Genomic DNA, 21,840 nt, shown 5'->3' with positions numbered 1-21,840 from the left:
CGATGAGGAGCAGCATGCGTAAGCGGGCAATCGTTCAGGGTTGTGCGATGGCGAGCAGCATGCGCAGGTGAATGATCGCGTGAAAGGGTGCGATGGTGATCAGCATCCGCAGTTGAGGGTCGCGCGATGGCGATCAGCATCTGCAGTTGAGGGTCGCGCGATGGCGATCAGCATCCGCAGTTGAGGGTCGCGCGATGGCGATCAGCATCCGCAGTTGAGGGTCGCGCGATGGCGATCAGCATCCGCAGTTGAGGGTCGCGCGATGGCGATCAGCATCCGCAGTTGAGGGTCGCGCGATGGCGATCAGCATCCGCAGTTGAGGGTCGCGCGATGGCGATCAGCATCCGCAGTTGAGGGTCGCGCGATGGCGATCAGCATCCGCAGTTGAGGGTCGCGCGATGGCGATCAGCATCCGCAGTTGAGGGTCGCGCGATGGCGATCAGCATCCGCAGTTGAGGGTCGCGCGATGGCGATCAGCATCCGCAGTTGAGGGTCGCGCGATGGCGATCAGCATCTGCAGTTGAGGGTCGCGCGATGGCGATCAGCATCCGCAGTTGAGCTAGTAGCTGGCGAACCATGTTCCTTCAGAAGTGTTGGAGAACGTTGGCGTGCCAGCTGTAACACACGTGGGCGATCCGGAGATCGCTGGCGAGCTGATGATCGCTGACGAGCTGACGATCGCTGGCGAGCTGATGATCGCTGACGAGCTGATAATCGCTGACGAGCTGATGATCGCTGACGAACAGGAGAGCGCTGACGAACAGAAGGGCGCGCAGGGAAACCCTGACACGCAAGGGAAGAACCCCCGTGGGGGCAACCCTTTGCCCCGAAGGGATCGTTGTCCGCCGGGAGACTGATGTCCGTCGGAAGACCGCTGTCCGTCGGGAAGACCGTTGTCCGTCGGGAAGACCGTTGCCCGTCGGAAGACGAGATTAGACTGCTGTCCATCTGCACCAAGACGGAAGATCGAGAAAAAGAAGTTGTAGGCTGCAAACGGAGATTCAAAAAGGCGCCTCAAGCACCCTTATAGGGAGATGAGAGGCCCTTACGACGAGGCGGACGGAGGGCCTTACGGCGAGGGAGGCCAACAGCAACAGCAACAGAAGAAACCTCCGAAGAGGAGTCTCTATGAGTGTACTCTCTCGCGAACGAAAGAGAAACACTTCGTGGAAGAGACTGGTCAGCCAGTGACCTAAAAGGGGCAATCCTCCGAAGAGGAGCTCCTGCAGTTGCCCAGCCCCTTGAGCGAAACTGCAGGTGCGACCGCTCAGCACCAAGAGCATAGTCGCACGAAAAAAAGGCAAGAGAAGAACCCCCCAAAAGAGGAAAAGCTCAAGCCTGGACAGGAAAAAAAACTTCCCTCGGAAGGAAAGTTATCCGCCCAAGGAGGCAAGCCTCCTGACTGTTCTAAAATGAACTGGAGAGCTGTCCGTCGACACGGGAGTACTACCAGTAGAAGGAGACACGCCCCTGACGACAATACAAGGGGGGAGGCAGCAACAGCCGAATCCCCAGGACTCAACCAGACAGCTCACACCGTTGCTATATTACAGAAACGAACTAGATCGGTAACTGTAAAAAAATAAAACAAATAATATTAGTACACATTCATTCCCCCGGGAAGGCTCCGAAGAGGAATCCCGAGGAAAAGGAACAAGAATTACACAACAGGCACGTGCCCTCACAACCACTTACACTCGCGGAAGGAGAGCTGTAACCAAAACAGAATTATAACAATTATAATTATGTAACTATGTAATTATGTAATTTAAAAATGAATGAACACTAAAGAAAAAAAAACGAAAACCCCGAAAGGAATCGTTCTACAAGCTGAAAAATTAACAACTACAATTAGATTCATAAACTAATTGAGACAAAATGTACGGCGTAGCAACCCCACCCACACGGGAAGGAAGCTACAAGGGCGTAGTAAAACATAGTAAAAGGGTGAACGACCTCAAGAGAGAGAGAGAAAGACCGAAGTCAAACTCGATCGCAACCCATAAAATTAGGCCGTGGTGGCCTAACTGCCGAGGCCTCCACGTAGATATCGTACACTACACACACACATCTGAAAAGGAAACTTACTTATTTCTATACTCAAATATATATACAAACATGAAAACATGTTTACATATATATTGAGTAAAAGAAAAGTAAGCGATTAAGTAAAGACAAAACAGATAATGGCTGCCAAGCGAGGACCAAGACAGAGACGTCTGTCACAGTCCGAGCCAAAAGTGAAAGTGAGTATTCACCTGTGTGTGAGGGGGAGGAGGGGTAGCTAGCTACCACTCCCCTACCCCCCCGCTAACTAGCGCGGGGGTAATACACCCTCGTTAAATTCTAATGGCTCGCCATTTCAGCTACGCTAAAAGTAATAACCCTTTGTAAATAGCGTGGTTTGTATTTCGGTTACGGAACAACTAGCTATTTACATGGGGTAATTACATCGGCGCAGCCAATGAAGAGCCATAAAGTTTTAACGAGGGTTTCCTACCCCACCGCTAGTTAGCGGGGGGGGGGGGGGGGGGGAAGTTGCTACCCCTCCACCCTCACACACACCGGTGATTCGGCCACTTTACTTAGAGGTAGGACTTATCTTGGGGGACAGGGCTGGCGGGCACATAACTGTAAATAGCTAGGTTTGTATCGTTAGGAAAAATACAAATTATCTACGAATTTGTCATTTGTTCCTTAACTGAATACAAACCACGCTATTTACATGGGGTGACTCAACCCTTAGGAAGGGAGGTAAGTCCCCTGCCATACTGGCTTTGGCTTGCCCGGGGTCCCCGACCCTGAGTTCATAAAGCAACTCCAGGATCGGGGACCCTGCACCTCGCAGGCAGTCAGGGACTGCTGCGGCCTACGTAAGCTGTGTGTGAAGGTGAGCAGTGACACGTCCTAGGAAGTTGACCTGGAGTCCTTAATAAGGAAATCTAGGCTAGGACAACCCAATACCACCTCGTCAGGGTATGGGGACATGACAGTATTATGAGCTAATACTAGGAACACAAGGAAGCATGACGCTTTGCCACTTCCTTTGGGGAATTTTTGGATTTTTTTGGAAACACTTCCTTCGCTACTTTGTGTGTGGTCGCTGGTGTTTGTCACCCGCGGCATTCATCAGCCACGTCCCTTCCCTCGTTCGTCGGAGGATTTGCGAACGAGATGGCCCGTTTCCACTGAGAACGGTGCGGTTTGCGACGTGCGAGATCCGTTGAAGTCCCGGATTCTCGGAGGCTACCACCCTTGGCGTTCATGTGGCATTTTGGATTGCCTTCGGGCATTGCAGCTTGATCCAGTTGACCTGCTCATCAGCGTCAGTGAGTTCTTGGAACTCGTGGAGATACGTAGGGCGGCATACTACAGGTATGAAATATTTTTATTGTTATTTACGACGATCGCGGATCGCCGAGTACCTGTAGATGTGCACGCCCTTGTTTGCAGTACGGTCTTCTGGACCTTGTATGGCCTGATGGAACAATCTACCGAGCTTTTTATGATGATTCTCTGTGTAAATTTGTAAGATCATTTGGTTTTTGTGATTTATCATTTATTAAGTTAAGTTTAACATTTAAGTTAGTTTGTTTGTGCTAGGTAGGAATAATATTAAGTTTCTCATTTATTTTCTCTTTCTTCCTTCTACTTATCTTAGTTTGTTAGGTTAGTTTTTCTGGCCAGTGATTTTGAAAGGTAGCTGCCTGATATGTTGTATTTAAAGTCTTCCTATTTCTTAGCCTAGGGATTAACTTAGTTGTAGGTGATCTTTTAAAGATCTTAATGTTGGTTTTCCCTCAATTTGTGTATTCATTAGTTTTGTTTATTATCATTACCAACCATTACTTATATTTTTTTTGTTTGTAAATAAATATTGTAACTTTTGTTGAGGTTTTTGTTCTTTTGTTCCCGAGTTGCTGTGTTACATTTTTACAGACCGCAAATTCTGAATAAAAAGAACCCTTGAAATTACGGCCGTAAATACAGCCGTAACAATCTGGCAGAGGTTCGAGGTCAGCTGTGCAAAGAACCAGGATGCTGTTTTTCTCCAAGGGAGGAGAGGATGAAGAAAAGAAAAGGGCCAGACAGATCTTTTCATTCACACAGACTAAAACCGGGTAACAATGCCCTCAACCCTCTGCTACTTGTCCAATTAGGAGCCTGAGGTTAGACCAGCTGTTGTGCAGCCACCACAGGGCCGATAGAAAACTTATCGAGCCTCTTATGGGTCACGTCTTTCAGGTAGTGGGCCGTGAAGGTAGTCTGACGCTTCCAGACCCCGGCTTGTAGGACCTGCGTCACAGAAAAGTTCTTCTTGAAGGCCAGGGACGCAGCTACGCCCCTGACATCGTGCGCCCTAGGGCGTCGTGACGGGGGAGGGTCAGAACTCAAGGCCAGGTGGATTACCTTACGGATCCAGGCCGAGATGGTGTTCTTGGTGACCCTCTTCTTCGTTGGCCCGGTGCTAACAAACAAGGCTCGCACCTGGGGCCGGACTGCAGCTGTTCTCTTCAGATACAACCTCAGACTCCTAACTGGGCACAGTAGGAGATGATCTGGGTCATTTGTTACAGAACGAAGACTCGAGACCTGGAAAGAGTCGAACCTAGGGTCCTGCACTCCCGGGTTCTGAGTCTTGGCAACAAACTCAGGGACGAAGCTGAACGTCACCTCCCCCCATCCCCTTGAATGGGCGACGTCGTATGAGAGACCACGTAGCTCGCCAACTCGCTTGGCCGAGGCCAAAGCTAGCAGGAACACCATCTTCCAGGTAAGGTGGCGATCCGAAGCCTGGCGTAATGGTTCGTAGGGAGGCCTCTTAAGAGACCTGAGGACTCGAACCACGTTCCAAGGAGGAGGTCTCACTTCCGACTGAGGGCAGGTAAGTTCATAACTTTGTATGAGCAGGGACAGTTCCAGCGAGAAGGAAATTTCCATTCCTTTGAGCCTGAAGGCAAGACTTAAGGCTGAGCGATAGCCTTTCACTGCCGAGACTGAAAGGCGCATTTCTTCCTGCAGATACACAAGGAACTCCGCTATTGCTGGTAGAGTGGCATCGAGGGGAGAGATACCCCTTCCACGACACCAACCACAGAAAACTCGCCACTTCGCCTGGTAGACTCCTGCGGATGACCGGCGCAGGTGACCAGACATCCTTTCCGCAACTTGTTGCGAAAAGCCTCTCTCTTTGAGGAGATGCTGGATAGTCTCCAGGCGTGAAGTCGAAGCGAAGCTACGGCTTTGTGGAAGATGTTGGAGTGTGGTTGTTTGAGTAGCTCGTGACGCGGAGGGAGTTCCCTCGGGATCTCCGTGAGGAGCAGCGGAAGGTCTGGAAACCACTCCGCGTGATGCCACAGCGGAGCTATCAAAGTCATCGAGAGATTGACAGATATTCTTGTCTTGTTGAGGACCCTCCTCATCAGACAGAACGGGGGAAAGGCGTACAGGTCGACGTTGTCCCACCGTTGTTGGAAGGCATCCTTGGGGTCCGGGACTGGGGAGCAGTACAGCGGAAGCTTGGTGTTCAACGCCGTAGCGAACAGATCCACAGTCGGGGAACCCCACAAAGTCAAGACTTTGTTGGTTATCAGAGGATCCAAAGACCACTCGGTACTCACTATCTACGTCGTTCGGCTCAGACTGTCGGCGAGCACATCCCTCTTGCCTGGAATGAAGCGAGCTGTAAGTGATATCGAGTGGACCTCGGACCATCTCAGGATCTCTACTGCAACATGGGATGGTAGTTCCGAAAAGGTACCTCCCTGCTTGTTGATGTAAGCCACTACCGTGGTGTTATCGCTCATCGCCACTACGGAGTGACCCGCCAGGACTTGATGGAACTTTTGAAGGCCCAGAAAGATGGCCTTCATCTCCAGCAGGTTTATGTGAAGGTACTTTTCTGATTCTGACCACAGGCTGGAGGCCCTGTGGTTCAGCACGTGGGCCCCCCACCCTTTGTTTGACGCGTCCAAAAACAACATCAAATCTGGGGGGGAGACGAGAAGATCCACTCCCTTTCGTAGATTCTCTTCTGCCACCCACCACTCCAGGTCTGACCGCTCCGTCGATCCCATAGGGATCAAGATGTCCGGGGAGTCGAGACCTTGACTCCATCGGGACTTCAGCCGCCACTGAAGGGATCTCATCCTGAGGCGACTGCTGGGAACGAGGCGGGTTAGAGAGGAAAGGTGACTGAGGAGACGAAACCACGATTGGGCTGGGAGTTCTTCTCGAGTGAGGAAAGGTCTCGCGACCTTCCTCAGCCTGGAAATCCTTTCGTCTGATGGGAAGGCTTTGTGGAGATTGGTGTCTATGATCATGCCTAGATAGGCAGAGAAGACTTCTCGAGGTTTACCATGATCCCCAGATCCCGGCAAACCTCAAGGAGCTTGTCTCGGTGGTGGAGAAGGGAAACCTCCGAGTCTGCCAGGACCAGCCAATCGTCCAGGTAACGAAGGAGACGGATGCCGGTCCTGTGTGCCCATGAAGAGATGATGGTGAAGACTCTGGTGAACACCTGAGGTGCTGTGGAGAGACCGAAACACAACACCTTGAACTGGTAGATCTTGTGATCTAGGCAAAATCTTAGGTACTTCCTTGAAGACGGATGGATTGGGATCTGGAAGTACGCGTCCTTCAGATCCAGAGTGCACATGAAATCCCGCGGTCTCACTGCAAGTCTGACCGTGTCTGCCATCTCCATGCTGAACGGAGTCTGCTTGACAAACCCGTTCAGTGTCGAGAGATCGATGACTGGTCTCCAGCCTCCAGACGCCTTTTTCACAAGAAAGAGTCGACTGTAGAAGCCTGGGGACCCGTCCACGACCTCTTGGAGCGCGTTCTTCTCAAACATAGTCCGGACTTCGGCCCGATGGGCCTGCCCTTTTGCCGACCCCATGGCAAGAGAGCTCAGCGACACTACATCCGCTGTCAGGGGAGGTAGAGATGCCGTGAACGGGACGCAATACCCTTGAGAGATCACAGAGATCGTCCAAGCATCCGCCCCGAGTTGCTGCCACCTTGCTGCGCAACTCTGAAGGCATCCCCCCACTGGTGGACATGCAGGGGGATTGCCACCCCTAGCGTTTCCGGCCTCGGCCGGTACCTCTAGGGTTCTTGCTCCCCCTGGAGGACTTCTTGCCCCTTCTGCCCTTGGCAGGAAAGGGCTTAGACACCTTGGGCTTCGCTGTAACGGTTGTCTTCTTCGTGTCCTTGGCAGGGCGGGGCTGCTGTACTGCCGGAGGCTTGTAGGGCCTTGATGCCAGGGCTCTATGGATGAGGGAATCCTGATTGGACTGCCTCCACCTCTCGGCAGTACGCTCCACGTCCTTAGGCTCGAACAGACTCTTGTTGAGGACAGAAGAGTGTCTAAGTCTACTAGCCTCGGCGCTGGGGACCTTCTGATGAAACCTCTCCGCCACTGCGTCCCGACGCTTGAGGATTGTGTTGGCCCACAAGCTGGTAACCTGGTGGGACAGGAACTCGATGGTCCGAGTGCCCGAGAGGAGGAAGGTCTCCAGAGCTTTCCTGGTGCTTTCCTTGGACAGATCCTCGGACCGCACCAGAATGCCCAGAGAACCCAGCCAGAAGTCTAGCCATGAAGCGGCCTGCATGGCACACTTAATGACCTTCTCATGACTCTGGATCTCAGTGGCCAAGAAGGACACGTGCCGGTTGGAGTCTCTCTCAAGAGAGACTCCCCCAATGAGGGCTTCCCCGGAATGGTGCAGGGGAAGACTTAAAGAAGGCTCCTCAAGGATCTCAAAATATCTCCTCTGACGGACTCGAGGAGGAGGGAGGAGCTTAAACCCGGCACTCGACCTGCTTGAGGAGGCAAGCTCCGCGAGTTGTCCCTTGATCTTCTCTCTGGCACTCTTCATCCCCCGAGACCAGGGCAAAGCTGCACTGGCCCTGGAGGGCCTATGAGAGCCAAAGATACCATCCAGGACTGTGTGCTGCCCATCACGAGGAGGGACCTCAGGATCTGGGATCCTGTTGAGACTCCTCATGAGAGACAGAACTTGCCAGAATGCATGTTCCGATTCTTGGCGCTCGCCTCCTGATGGACTCGCAGCGAAGTCTCCTGACCCCAAGGGCTCTTCCTGGGGGGACGCGTGGATATCCTCGACCGGCCTAGGCTGCTCCTGTCTGATCCTGGATGATGATTTAGGAATAGTCTTAGAGTCCTTAGATTCCCTCCTGGGAGGGATACAGGACTCCAAAAGCGACGGTGGTAGGTCCTTCTCCACCTCAAGACGAGGGACCTCTCGGGAGGAGGACGAACTTCCTCCATTGGTGCGATGGGGAGGACATCCTCTCCGACCGACTCCCCTGAGGAGGGGTATTCCTCCTCCGCAGGGGAAGGCGAAAAGGTCTGAGGAGGAGTAGGAACCTTGCCTAAGGATCTGCGAGGAGATAGCCTAGGTCTCGGAGGAAGATCCACGGAAGAAACTCCTCTCTTCCTCTTCAGGGGGGAGGAAACTGCCACTGGTTCGCGACCCGAGTCAGAGGCGGCAGGCTTCATAGCCCGTACAAGAGCTCTGAGAAGGGTATCAAACCACGGCTGTTGACTGACAGCGGCGCTGGCAGACACTCCCTCTGGAGAGAAGGGGACCGATGGATCCCTAGGAGGAGTACACAAACGAGGGTTCGCCGTCTGGGCTGCTAAAGAAGAATCCCTAGATCTTTCTGGGGAGCGCCCCCACCTCTGGCGAGCGCGCTGGTCTGCGCTTACGGAGGGGGGAGCGAGACAAGGAAGAATCCGCCTGCCGGCGGTCGCGTTGGGGCTCGTGAATCGGGCCCTGCAAAGGGTCGCACGCGTTAGCGTAACGCGAGGCTGGAATATCGCATGCACGAACCCAATCGCGCGCGTGCGCACCCACGTTGGCGGGGGCGGCCGCAAAGCGATGGCGCGCAGATGAATCAATGGCGCGGACATGTCTTGGAGAGCGGGCCGGAATAAGGTCGCGAGAGCGTGATGGTGAAGGAGTCGGTGTACGACGATCAGGAACCGCTCAAACGCGCGGGTGCGCAGAAACATGGTGGGAGCCGAAAGGGTGCGATATGACAGGGGCGCCTGTGCGAGTGTCTGGGAGAACTCGCTGCGAAGGTGATGGAATTATAGCAGAATCCCGAGAGACCTGTGGGCGACGGTCGGGAGGGATCGCCCTATTCGCTTGCAAGTTTGTTAACAGCGCTGGCGATTGTTGGCGCACATAGTGCGCATCTGGAACAGGCTGTTTCGGAGGTCGCGGGTTGCGAACGGCATGAGGAACGCTCACAGTTGCCTTAAACACAGGCACAGGGCGCATAGCTGGGACTGGGCGCGACAGATGGGCGTCGCGCGCGATATTGTCGGCAGCAGACTCGCGCGATTCCAGAGGAGGCTTTGAGCGCCTGTGCGCTAACTTAGCCATCCCCAGAGCCACGTGTTGAGTCAGTGCGCCACGCGATTGCGTTGGGGAACGCGTGGAAGCTGGAACAATATCCGCGCGTGAAAGCGCATCGCGAACCTCTTTAACAGCGTGCGATGGAGAGCGTCGCGGATGGAATCGCGCGAGAACGCGCGACGCGATCTTCCCCCGTCGGGAGCGACGAGTCCGAAGGAACCTGTGGGCGCCTGTGCGCCGACTCTGGAACCTTTTGGACCGCGCGAAGAGTGACAGGAACCGGGGGCGATCGCGTGAAGAGTGACAGGAACCAGGGGTGATCGCGCGTCGCGCTTTCCCCCTATAGGGCGCGACGAGTCCACGAGAACCTGTGGGCGCCTGTGCGCCAACTCCGGAACTTGTTGGACCGCGCGCGGTGGTGATACAGGAACAGGGGGTGAACGCTCGCCGCGTTTTTTCCCCATAGGGCGCAGCGAGTCCGTAGGAACCTGTGGGCGCCTGTGCGCCGACTCAGGCACCTTTGGAATCGCGCGCGATGTAACAGGAACTGGGGGGCATGGCAGCGCTGGTAAAGGTGGGCGCGCGGGCGCCTTTGAGCGCTTGCGCGCTGCATCAGGAACAGTTGACGATGGGCGTGGGCGCGCAGGGGAACCCTGGCGCGTAACAGGATCAGAGGCGCGAACGCCTACAGGTGAGCGCCGAAGCGCTATGTCAGCAACAACAGGAACAACAGCAACGGGCGCAGGCAGAGCCTTACGCTTAGAGACGAGAGGCGCAGTTTTGCGCTCAAGTCCCTGAGACCCCGAAGGGCCTGAAGACTGCGCAATGGCAGACTCAGGGGGCGCGTAAAGCGCATCAGCAGCCTTCGAAGTAGATGGTTGAGGAGACCCTTGTCCCGACGGACGACCATCCTTTAAAGGGGAACGCGAACGATCCCCGGAGAGGTCTAGGGTGGTAGCTGGCAGGACAGGAGAGCGGCGAGTCGTCTCCTACGCAGAGGATTGTGGGGACGACGAGCCAAAGAGGCGCCTCCTAATTATTATTATTATTATTATTACTATCCAAGCTACAACCCTAATTGGAAAAGCAAGATGCTATAAGCCCAGGGGCTCCAATAGGGAAAAATAGCCCAGTGAGGAAAGGAAATAAGGAAATAAATAACTGAAGAGAACAAATTAACAATAAATCATTCTAAAAAAAGTAATGTCAAAAGAGATATATCATATATAAACTATTAACGTCAACAACAAAAATGTCATATATAAACTATAAAAAGACTCATGTCCGTCTGGTCAACAAAAAAGCATTTGCTCCAACTTTGAACTTTTGAAGTTCTACTGATTCAACAACCCGATTAGGAAGATCATTCCACAACTTGGTAACAGCTGGAATAAAACTTCTAGAGTACTGCGTAGTATTGAGTCTTATGATGGAGAAGGCCTGGCTATTAGAATTAACTGCCTGCCTAGTGTTACGAACAGGATAGAATTGTACAGGGAGATCTGAATGTAAAGGATGGTCAGAGTTATGAGAAATCTTATGCAACATGCATAATGAACTAATTGATCGACGGTGCCAAAGATTAATATCTAGATCAGGAATAAGAAATTTAATAGACCGTAAGTTTCTGTCCAACAAATTAAGATGAGAATCAGCAGCTGAAGACCAGACAGGAGAACAATACTCAAAACAAGGTAGAATAAAAGAATTAAAACACTTCTTCAGAATAGATTGATCACCGAATATCTTAAAAGACTTTCTCAATAAGCCAATTTTTTGTGCAATTGAAGAAGACACAGACCTTATATGTTTCTCAAAAGTAAATTTGCTGTCAAGAATCACGCCTAAAATTTTGAAAGAGTCATACAATTTTAAAGAAACATTATCAATACTGAGATCCAGATGTTGAGGAGCCACCGTCCTTGACCTACTTACAATCATACTTTGAGTTTTGTTAGGATTCAACTTCATACCCCATAATTTGCACCATGCACTAATTTTAGCTAAATCTCTATTAAGGGATTCACCAACCCCAGATCTACATTCAGGGGATGGAATTGATGCAAAGAGAGTAGCATCATCTGCATATGCAACAAGCTTATTTTCTAGGCCAAACCACATGTCATGTGTATATAGTATGAAAAGTAATGGGCCAAGAACACTACCCTGTGGAACACCGGATATCACATTCCTATACTCACTATGGTGCCCATCAACAACAACTCTTTGAGATCTACTACTTAAAAAATCAATAATAATGCTAAGAAACGACCCACCCACTCCCAACTGTTTCAGTTTGAAAACAAGGGCCTCATGATTAACACTGTCAAAGGCAGCACTAAAATCAAGGCCAATCATACGAACTTCCCGACCACAATCAAGGGATTTCTGTACTGCATTGGAGATTGTAAGAAGGGCATCACATGCTCCAAGGCCTTTCCGAAAACCAAATTGCAAACTAGGGAATAGATGATTACCTTCAGCAAACCTATTAAGACGTTTTGCCAGAAGACGTTCAAAAACCCCCTTAAAGGGAGAAGGAAGACCTCTACGGTGAAGGGGAGGGCGAGCCTTCTGCCTTATACGCCCACGAGGGGCCGTGGGATCAGCAAGCTGACCATCAAAGGGCCTCCGAAGAGGCGTCTCTACCAGAGAACTCCCTCGAGAGGGAATCTCAGTGGAAGGAGAGACCGTAGGACTCCGCTCCTCCCTCGAAGTGTGTTCGGAGGGAGAGACAGAGCCTTCAGCTACCTCAGCCACAACAGGTGTTTGGACAGATCCATGGGATGTTTCCGAAACAACTACGTCAACTACAGACAGAGGATCTATTTCCGCTGTAGTTGACGATTGTTCGGCGGCCGCACCCCGTTTGACCATGTCAAACAAAACTGCCTTGGAGGACAAACCCTGTACCCCAAGGAAGCCCTAAGCTGAAAAAGATCCTTGTTAGACATGACTACCTCCTCCGAGGGGGGAGGGGCAGCCGCCTCGCTATAGTAGGCAGCGGCCTCTCCCTTACCACGGGATCGGTCATCAATATCAATATTACGGTCTACGCTACCGTTCGCCGGCCCCTCGGAAGAGGCCGCCCGAGCGGGAGCTTCGGAGGAGGAATGGGCGGCGGGAGAAGAAGACCTAGGATTTCCTCGCCCCCGAGAACTTTCGGAAGGAGAACGATCCCGTTTAGCCTTCTTCTTACGTCGCCGGGCAAACCTCTCCCACTGGGAGGTAGACCACTCCCTACACTCAATACACTAATTAGCACTATCACACCGTTGGCCCCTACACTGTGGGCATAAGGAGTGTGGATCCGTCTCCACGGCCGACATAAAGGTTCCACAAGGGCGGCCGGAAAGACCAGGGCAAGTGCGCATGATGATAATAGAGGCCAGCTTCACACACAAACACTGTAAGAAAAAGCAAAGAAAAAATTATGGCAGTCAAAGAGAGGAGAGCGCCGACAGGTCTGTCGTCTCTCCGAGCCAAAAGTAAAGTGGCCGAATCACCGGTGTGAGTGAGGGTGGAGGGGTAGCAAGCTACCCCTCCCCCCCGCTAACTAGCGGTGGGGTAGGAAACCCTCGTTAAAACTTTAAGGCTCGTCATCGGCTGCGCTGAAGTAATTACCCCATGTAAATAGCGTGGTTTGTATTCAGTTATGGAACAAACTCCAATACAGAAAAAATTAAAATAAAGTAAATGAAGAGGATGACAGCCTCAGAGTTTAAACAAAGGACCCACAACTAGATCCACAATTCACTAAAAACTTCAAAATATGACTGGTTTCTTTTGTGACCTAAAACTAGAAACCGTCCATTACATACAGTTTCTACCTCATCAGTAGGTAAAAAGTTGTATGATGCTGTGAACCCGGGTACTCATACAGAATAGAAACTTAAATTAAATAGATGTATTGACCTAAGAGATTGCCATGCCTGATTTTGCATACCACAAGGAGTGCTTAAGCAGAAATGTCGGCAATGTAATTAGAAAAACAAAATGCAGATGAGGATTTGCCAAGAATGGCAGAATCTGATAATCAGGTAGAATTTATTGATTCTTTGTTGGAAGCTTTACAGTCAGGGAAAGTTGTCAGAATAATGGACGCAGAAAAATGTTTCCAGGGAACTTGTCATTCCAAATGTGTCCGAGACCGATAAGTTTTCCAGAAATTCCTTCATAGTTGTGTGGAAAATCCACAAACAGAATTGAACGAGAAAAGACACTTCATGATACTGTACCAGTGCAACTTTAAAATTATGAACAGCATCGGCATCACAAATGAAACTGAAAAAAATACTTTCTCATTTTCATCATCATCATCATCACCTCCTACACCTATTGATGCAAAGGGCCTCAGTTAGATCTCGCCAGTTGTCTATCTTGCACTTTTAATTCAATACTTCTCCATTCCCCATCGCCTATTTCACACTTCATTGTCCTCAGCCATGTAGGCTTGGGTCTAACAACTCTTCTAGTGCCTTGTGGAGCTCAGTTAAATGTTTGGTGAACTAATCTCTCATAGGAAGGATGAATTATTAACCTATATTTCTCAAAAAGTTATCCATCATGCAGAAGAGAAAAATATAAACTTTGTGGTAGCGTGGCATACAGAAGTAACTTCTGTTCATTGTGACCTAGTTCTTAAAAGTACACAAAAAGCTGATACAAAAATTATTCTTCATGAAGTAAATGCTACTGTGACGACCCGAGAAGGTTGTGACTCAAAGGCAGGATGAAAGCAACTGAGTAACTTTATTACAGAACATCCGTTTATATATACATAAACACCAGGCAAAAAGGGCATAAGACATAACAGGCAATTTTATATTCAACCGACACCGCACCGGTTAACAGTTAACGGCGAGAAAAACAGACATGTTATTTCAGGTCCTTATCAGTGTAAGGGGAGAGCGGAGATACAAGCATAATATATACACAAAATGAAATGTCATAACTATGTACGATCGTGTGACACACGGTTGGTACATGGCTCCCCCCCTCTGGCAGGATAAAAGCAGGTTTTAGACGATCAATGGAGAGCCAGTCTTCTTTGCCACGAATGTTTAGTAGGAATGCTTTCGGATAGCGTCGGATCACAAGGAAAGGGCCCGTGTAAGGGGGCATTAGCGGTGGCTTGCTAGTGTCGTTGCGTAGGAAGACGTGCGTTGCAGAGTGCAAGTCTGTTGGTATGTGATGCTCCACTGGGGGCTTGTAAGTCTGGCGGCATGGAGTAAATTTTCCCACGACGTGACATATGCGCTGGAGATCGTCGGAGGGGGTTGGAGAAGGAAAATATTCGGCAGGGACGACCAACGGCTTGCCATAGACCATTTCAGCTGCCGAGATGTTGAGGGCGTCTTTAGGAGTGGTCCTTAGTCCCAGGAGGACCCAGGGAAGCTGAGTAAACCAGTTGGAATCCTTGCAACAGGACATCAAAGCTGCTTTGAGGGTGCGATGACAACGTTCAACCATTCCATTGGCAGCGGGGTTGTAGGCAGTTGTCTGATGTAGGGTGATGCCCAGGAGATTCGCTAATGATGTCCACAATTGAGAGGTGAAAGTGGTACCCCTGTCAGAAGTAATATGCTCAGGGACACCAAATCTTGCAATCCATCCTGAGAGTAAGGCAGATGTACATGAGGTGGACGTTGCAATTTCCATGGGAATGGCTTCAGGCCAACGAGTGGAGCGGTCGATGACTGTAAACGGGTAACGATGTCCTTGTGATGTGGGTAAGGGGCCTACAACGTCGACGTGAATGTAGGCGAAACGACGCTGAGGTTGAGGAAAGGCGCCCACTCCTGAATCCGTGTGTCAATGTACTTTGGAAGTTTGGCAAGAAGTACAGGCACGGACTCAATCCTTAGCATCCTTAGAAATGCCGTGCCCAATGAACTTCGTCTTCAGCAGCTGTGCAATAGAATGGCACGAGGGATGTGAGAGGCCGTGAATGAAATCAAACACCTGTCGGCGCATGGGAGCAGGAATTCAAGGTCGCGGTCCACTAGTACTGATGTCACAGAGGGTGGTGGTGTTGGACTCGTAGAGGGGGATATCTTTCCAACGGAGGGATGTGCAGGATGTCCTATATGCTTGATACTCTGGATCCTGTCGTTGGGCTTCAGCCAGGGCATTGTAATCCAATCCCAGTTGAACAGCAGCCAACGTGTTTCTTGACAAGGCATCGGCAACGGGTTTCATTTTCCCAGGGATGTATTGAAGGGTGCAATTGTATTCAGCCACGGCAGAGAGATGTTGGCGTTGATGGGCGGACCAGGGGTCAGACTGTCGAGTGAAGGCGTGCACCAGAGGCATGTGGTCTGTGCGAATGACGAAGGCCGTACCTTCTAATAAATGGCGAAAGTGACGGACAGCCAAGTGCACCGCCATCTACTAGTAATCGAAGGTAGAGTAACCCGATTCTGCCTTGGCCAGTTTTCTGCTGAAGAAGGCCAATGGGCTGGGCGAGCAGTTGACCACCTGCTCGAGTATTGCACCAATAGCGACGTCACTGGCATCGGTGGAGAGAAGTAGAGGGGCACGTGGGATAGGAAAAGTGAGAGCTGCAGTGGTTGATAGGGTCTTCTTTGTATTGCAGAAGGCCGCTTCTTGAAGGGGACCCCACTTCAGGTCTTTTGGCTTGCCCTGAGGGAGGCGTAGAGGGGAGCAAGAGTGGCGGCAATGTCTGGCAGAAAACGAAGATAATAGTTGATCATGCCCAAGAATTCCTGCAGAGCTTTGATGGTCGAGGGCGTGGGAAAGTTCTCAAAGGCTGCTACCTTCTCAGGGAGGGAATGGACTCCTTCAGGAGTGATGCAGTGCCCTAAGAACGACACTTCGGTGGCGCCAAAGGTACACTCGTTGTGCCGGACTACAAGGCCGTTTTGTTGCAGGCGGTCGAGCACGATGTGCAGGTGACGGAGGTGTTCCTCTTTTGAGGAAAAGAACACAAGTATGTCGTCCACATAACATACACAGAAGGGGAGGTCCCCAAAGATGCCATCCATGAGACATTGAAAAGTGCCCCCAGCATTACGAAGGCTAAAACAGGAGTAATTGAAGGTGTATGTACCAAACGGAGTGGTGATGACAGTCTTGGGGAGGTCTTCTGGGTTCAAAGGCACTTGATAATACCCCTTCAGGAGGTCGAGCATGTAGAAAACCTTCGCTTTGTGCAGGTAGGAGGTCACGTCGGCGATGTTTGGGAGGGGGTAGTGATCCGGTTCTGTTTGCATGTTCAGGCGCCTGCATTCCCCACAAGGACGGAGGGAACCGCTTTTCTCCAGAACGATGTATAAGGGTGACGACCATGGGCTGGAGGCCTTTTGGCAAAGGCCTATTTCCACCATTTCGGCGAACGTCTGTTTGGCGGCTGGCGAACGTCTGTTTGGCGGCTGCCAATCATTCCGGTGCCAGACGTCTGAAGTTTACGAAGACTGGGGGTCCCGTCGTCTTGATATGGGGATAAACACCGTGCTTGGCAGAAGCCGTAGCCGTTTGGCAAAGTTCTGGCTGGAAAACTTCTGGGTAGGCCGTGAGGAGGTGGGCGTAGGCATCCGTTGGTGTGCTGATGTGGAGAGCGAGCCCGTTCCTGCATCATGTAAAATGAAAATATTAGAAACACGGGAGGCCACCGCCACGAGCAATGGCCTACTTTCACGTTTTTTGGCCACTGACAATGCTTGGCACATTTCTTCGCGGCTGCCCCGAACCTGTAGTGGTAGTAGCAAAACTGTGGCCGATGGGCGGTAGTAAGGGCTGTAGAAGTCGTTGGTTGGGACGCGAGCGAGGGGTGGGTGATGGGTGGCTTTGTCGCCGCTCCGGCTCGTTACAGGTTAGGCGTGTATGTCCTACGGCATTCACGTCAGCTTCGGTTGACGTTGAATAGGCGTCCACTTTGTCAGGAGTGGAGGCGTTGATGGAGGTCTTGAAGGTCGTGAAGTGGATGTCCATAAGGGAGTCGGCTTTGGTCATCAAGTCTTTCATTGGTAAACTATCGACATCGGGTATGGCAGTGCGTACAGGTTCGGGTAAACGGCGTATCCTAAGGGCACGAAGTAGGTTCACTTCACAAGTATAGCCGTATGCGGAAGGTTGCACGCGAGCGATACTGGTCATTTCCCAGAGGGCGAGCGAAGCCCTTTGGTCCCCCAATGGTTGTTGAGAGAGCTGAAAAAGCTTAGCTATATGGGTGGCTAGCGACGGCGAGTACTGCTGCAGAAGGTATGTTTTGAGGGCGTCATACGCTATTGGGTGTCTCCTTGTTCACAAAGCCAGTCGGATATTTTTGGGAAGGTGTCCTCGGGTATCGCCGCGAGAACATAATCTGCTTTGGTGGTTGAGCGAGTCACGCCCCTGATGCAGAACTGGACTTCTACGAGCTGAAACCAAGCAAATGCCTCTCTGCTGGCAAACAACAAAAGTTTCAATGGGGCGGCGCCAATTTCCGTGGAGTCCGCCATAGTACCAATGACGGAGGGGTGGCAGGGGGGGTAGAAGGCGGGAGGAGCGAGTTAACTTCCGGGGTCACCAATGTGACGAGCCGAGAGAAGGTTGTGACTCAAAGGCAGGATGAAAGCAACTGAGTAACTTTATTACAGAACATCCGTTTATTTATACATAAACTCCAGGCAAAAAGAGCATAAAAGACATAACAGGCAATTTCATGTTCAACAGACACCGCACCGGTTAACAGTTAACGGTGAGAAAAACAGACATGTTATTTCAGGTCCTTATCGGTGCGAGGGGAGAGCGAAGATACAAGCATAATATATACATAAAATGAAATGTCATAACTATGTACGATCGTGTGACACACGGTTGGTACTCTACAGAAAGAGGGGCTAACAGATTAGCTATCTTCACTCCAAACACTGATGTTCTGGTAATTGCTGTTAGACGATGACCAAAACTAACATCTAAGTTGTTCTTCAAGACAAATTTTAAAACTGAAATCTCCATTGCTGATATTTTCATCATTGTGCACTTTGAAAGCATCTACATTACCTACAATTCACGGTCTTTCGGGTTGTGACACTACTGGTGCCTTGGTCAGTAAGGGCAAACGATTACTGGAAGGCATTTAATATATGGAAACTAAACAACCCTTAGAAGCATTGGTGACACTTGGAACAAATGAAGAAATCTCTGATGGAGTTCAAGAGGAACTTTAAAATTGTTGTCAAAACTACAAAAAATGGTCAAGTATAGATAAACTAGCAGAACTTCAATGATATATGTTTTCAAAGAAACAAATACCCAGGGAAAGGCTACTCCACACAAAGTGCTGTAGTTCCTGTACTTAAGAAAATAAATTATCAGGTCATGATATGGACTAAGGTTAGAAGTAAAACGAACACTCCCATCCCCCATTAGTCATGGAAGGGACATAATTAATGGACACACACTGCCAAGTGTCTGTTTTGTACTCCTAATATCCTTAGTCTGTAATCCCCCATACAAATGCTTAGCAAATGATTTACCACACGCAGATATGTGTATGGGAAAGGAATGAGGAGCTTTGTAACAATCATATCAAATTTACACCAGAAATGATACAGTGAAGAGGATTTTATAGATACTGTACTGCATAGGAAATATTTTTACCTCTTTTCATTTACTTTATTGCTTAGCCACAGATTGGTGAATTAGTTTTTAATATTTCAATTTGTATAAAAATGTTTGATTCTCAATTATATCATTATAGCTGTACAGAGCCTTTGTTAATTTTTCAATATTTATTATGCAATCAGTTACAATCAGCCACGGCCGACCAAAAACCATTAAAAGGACGTAAGTGAATCATAGAAAATTGTGATACTTTATTTTTCATCCACTTACATGAACAATATATTTTTCCAAGTGGTTATCTTGTGTTTATTTTGTATTTCTGACCATTATTATTGCTGCAAATCACTCATTTATGGCCTTTCCTCACCCCCCCCAAACCGGGTTTCTGACTGGTGTCTCCTGTAATTGTCTTTGTACAAGGGGGGTCCAAAAACTCATGAATGGGTGGTTTGCCCTAATAATCAAAGTCAGAAATGCATAAAACACAAGATCGAGAGTAGGAAAATATATGGTTCATGTATTTGGCGAGAAATTAAAGTATCAGTTCAGTTTCGCCTTTCCAGTTTACCAGTCAGGGACGTTACCACACCGGCCACAACCACCCAGTAGTTTATTATTTTCCTTCCCTCATGGCTAAGGTATGGACGGTAAAGAATGAAATGAGAGAGGTCTTCAGTTTCTGCCCCCCACAGAGTTTACATTCTACCCTTACTACTAATTAATGTCTCTTTATCATTTCTAATATTTACCATTTTCAGCGATCCCTTATGGTAAAGGACACACGGCAAATGAAGTAGGGTTAGGTAGGGAGTACCCTACAGTAGGTTAGGACATATCCACTAAGCTAAAAGACTTGGCAATCAATGTAGGGTTAGGTGGGCGTGCCTTAGGTTAGGACATCCTCTCGACTTATTACAACTCTGGCACAATGGCAATCAGTCGACATTTTTATGCTACTACCAACGATTTTTCTATACTCCTAACAGTAACATACTTTATAAATACCTTAAAATATTCTATTTTTCCTTATTTCCTTTCCTCACTGGGGTATTTTCCCTGTTGGAGCCCCTGGGTTTATAGCATCCTGCTTTTCCCACTAAGGTTATAGCTTAGCAATTAATTATAATTATTATAATTTTGATAAAAAATAATAGTATAATTATTTTTTTAATACAGAGGGTTCTCACCTTACAAATATTTGGAGGCAAACCTAAAAGAAAAAAATCTCTTATATTGTATAAAAATTCATAATAAATACTCATAGGCGTAGCCTATATACCCTAATTAAAATTGTAGTCTACCAATAAATATTAAAAGTAGAAATAGCCTGGTGAGCAAAAGAAATAAACTATATGAGAAGTAACGAATAATGAAAATAGAACATCCCTAGATTTAACGTTAAACAAATATGTTATATAAACTGTACCTTAACAAAATTTAGTTTTCTGCATCCCTGTTACAGGATGCTCCCAAGAAAAATTTAAAATTTCCGACGGTATTTTACTGCATTATAGGGTAATGTAACCTAGGAAAAAAAAAACTAATTTTTCTTATAGAAAAAAAATTACACTCTCTGTTTACTGTACGCAAAGGGTTTTTTTTAGGGGGTGCATAGTGCATTATGCAACTAATGTGAATTGTGGACCTGTTTAGCAAATTTACCGAAATTAGAGTATCAAATATTAACCGTAATTTATGCACTCCTCTTGCAACAATGATATTGTCCTAGACTTGTCTCTTTTCAGTAGTCTTCAGCAAGTTTATTCCATTCTCCTTTCCCTTGATGAGAACGTTACCCCTAATAAGCCTATCTAACAGTTTATTTTTTCTTTCTTCCTTTAACCTATCTGCAACTAACTCCATCTGGGAGTATTTTTCTTTATAATTAGGTCCTTTATTTTCATTCATTCCTATTTTTTTTTTCCCTTAAGATAAGTCATCCACTGGTTTGTAGCAATTTTTACAACACTAAAATAAGCCATTATCTAATCAGTCGATTCTATTCCTGTCAATTCCTTTTTTTTTGACAAGCCATGACAAGCTAAGCAGGTCCACAATTCATATTAGTTGCATAATGCACTATGCACCCCGGCCCCCCCACCACACAAAAAAAAATGGATACAGTAACCAGTGTATTTTTTTTTCTATAAGAAAAAGAAGTTATTTTTCCCGGTAATTTTGTATATTATTCCATGGTAATGTAACCTAGGAAAAAAACTACTGTTTCTTACAGAAAAAATTACGAACCTTATTTCCTAGGTTACATTACCCTGTAATATATTAAAATAATACCACAGAAATTTCATCAAACACGCCAGATTTGATTCTCCTGCTGGAACTTCAATGCTTTCGCTACCTGTCTTTTCATTTTCTCTTACCAGAGTTGATTGATTGATTGATTGATTTAAAGTTTTCAGGCATCCTGACATCTGAATTACCAGAGTTGAAATGATAAAAAATCGTTCTTCTATCTTACTTATAGCAACTTACTGTTTTCGTTCGATCCTACGTTGAATTACACAAAACACACTGTCGTAGGTTAATCTTGTCTGCTTCAAAAGCACTTCTGAATCTGGACTAACGTTAATTGCACACTATTAAAGACGAAGTGTTCTCCGAGCGAGGTTCGTCTTGCTAACTCCAGTGACTAACTGTGTCAGACAGTCAGACTCAGACTGTCCTGTTCCAGGTTAGTAGATTGCAAACAGTCAATCTTTACAACGGCTCCTAGAGTAATCTTGCGACGTATTTTAGAGTTCATCTTTATTTAGTTTTACATTATTCTAGCTTGAGTATCTCCTCATAGTCTAATCTCAAGATATTTAATGATAATAGCAGACAAATTTATTCTGGAAACCAAAGCTAAATGGATAAACTT

General features: G+C 48.3%; 1 long non-coding RNA gene across 1 annotated transcript in view; it reads right to left on the bottom strand.

Moving 5' to 3' along the window:
• LOC137616319 (uncharacterized) overlaps positions 1 to 21,612 on the bottom strand; it is a 47,129-nt gene extending 25,517 nt beyond the window's left edge. The window contains exon 1 of the long non-coding RNA XR_011039390.1: positions 21,453 to 21,612. This is a non-coding gene — a long non-coding RNA (uncharacterized lncRNA). The remainder of the gene's footprint in view (positions 1 to 21,452) is intronic.
• Between the last annotated feature and the right edge of the window lie 228 nt (positions 21,613 to 21,840).

The sequence above is a fragment of the Palaemon carinicauda genome, chromosome 2, assembly GCF_036898095.1.
Source record: "Palaemon carinicauda isolate YSFRI2023 chromosome 2, ASM3689809v2, whole genome shotgun sequence".
NCBI classification, from domain to species: Eukaryota; Metazoa; Arthropoda; class Malacostraca; order Decapoda; family Palaemonidae; genus Palaemon; species Palaemon carinicauda.
This window is presented reverse-complemented; position numbering and strand designations above follow the sequence as displayed.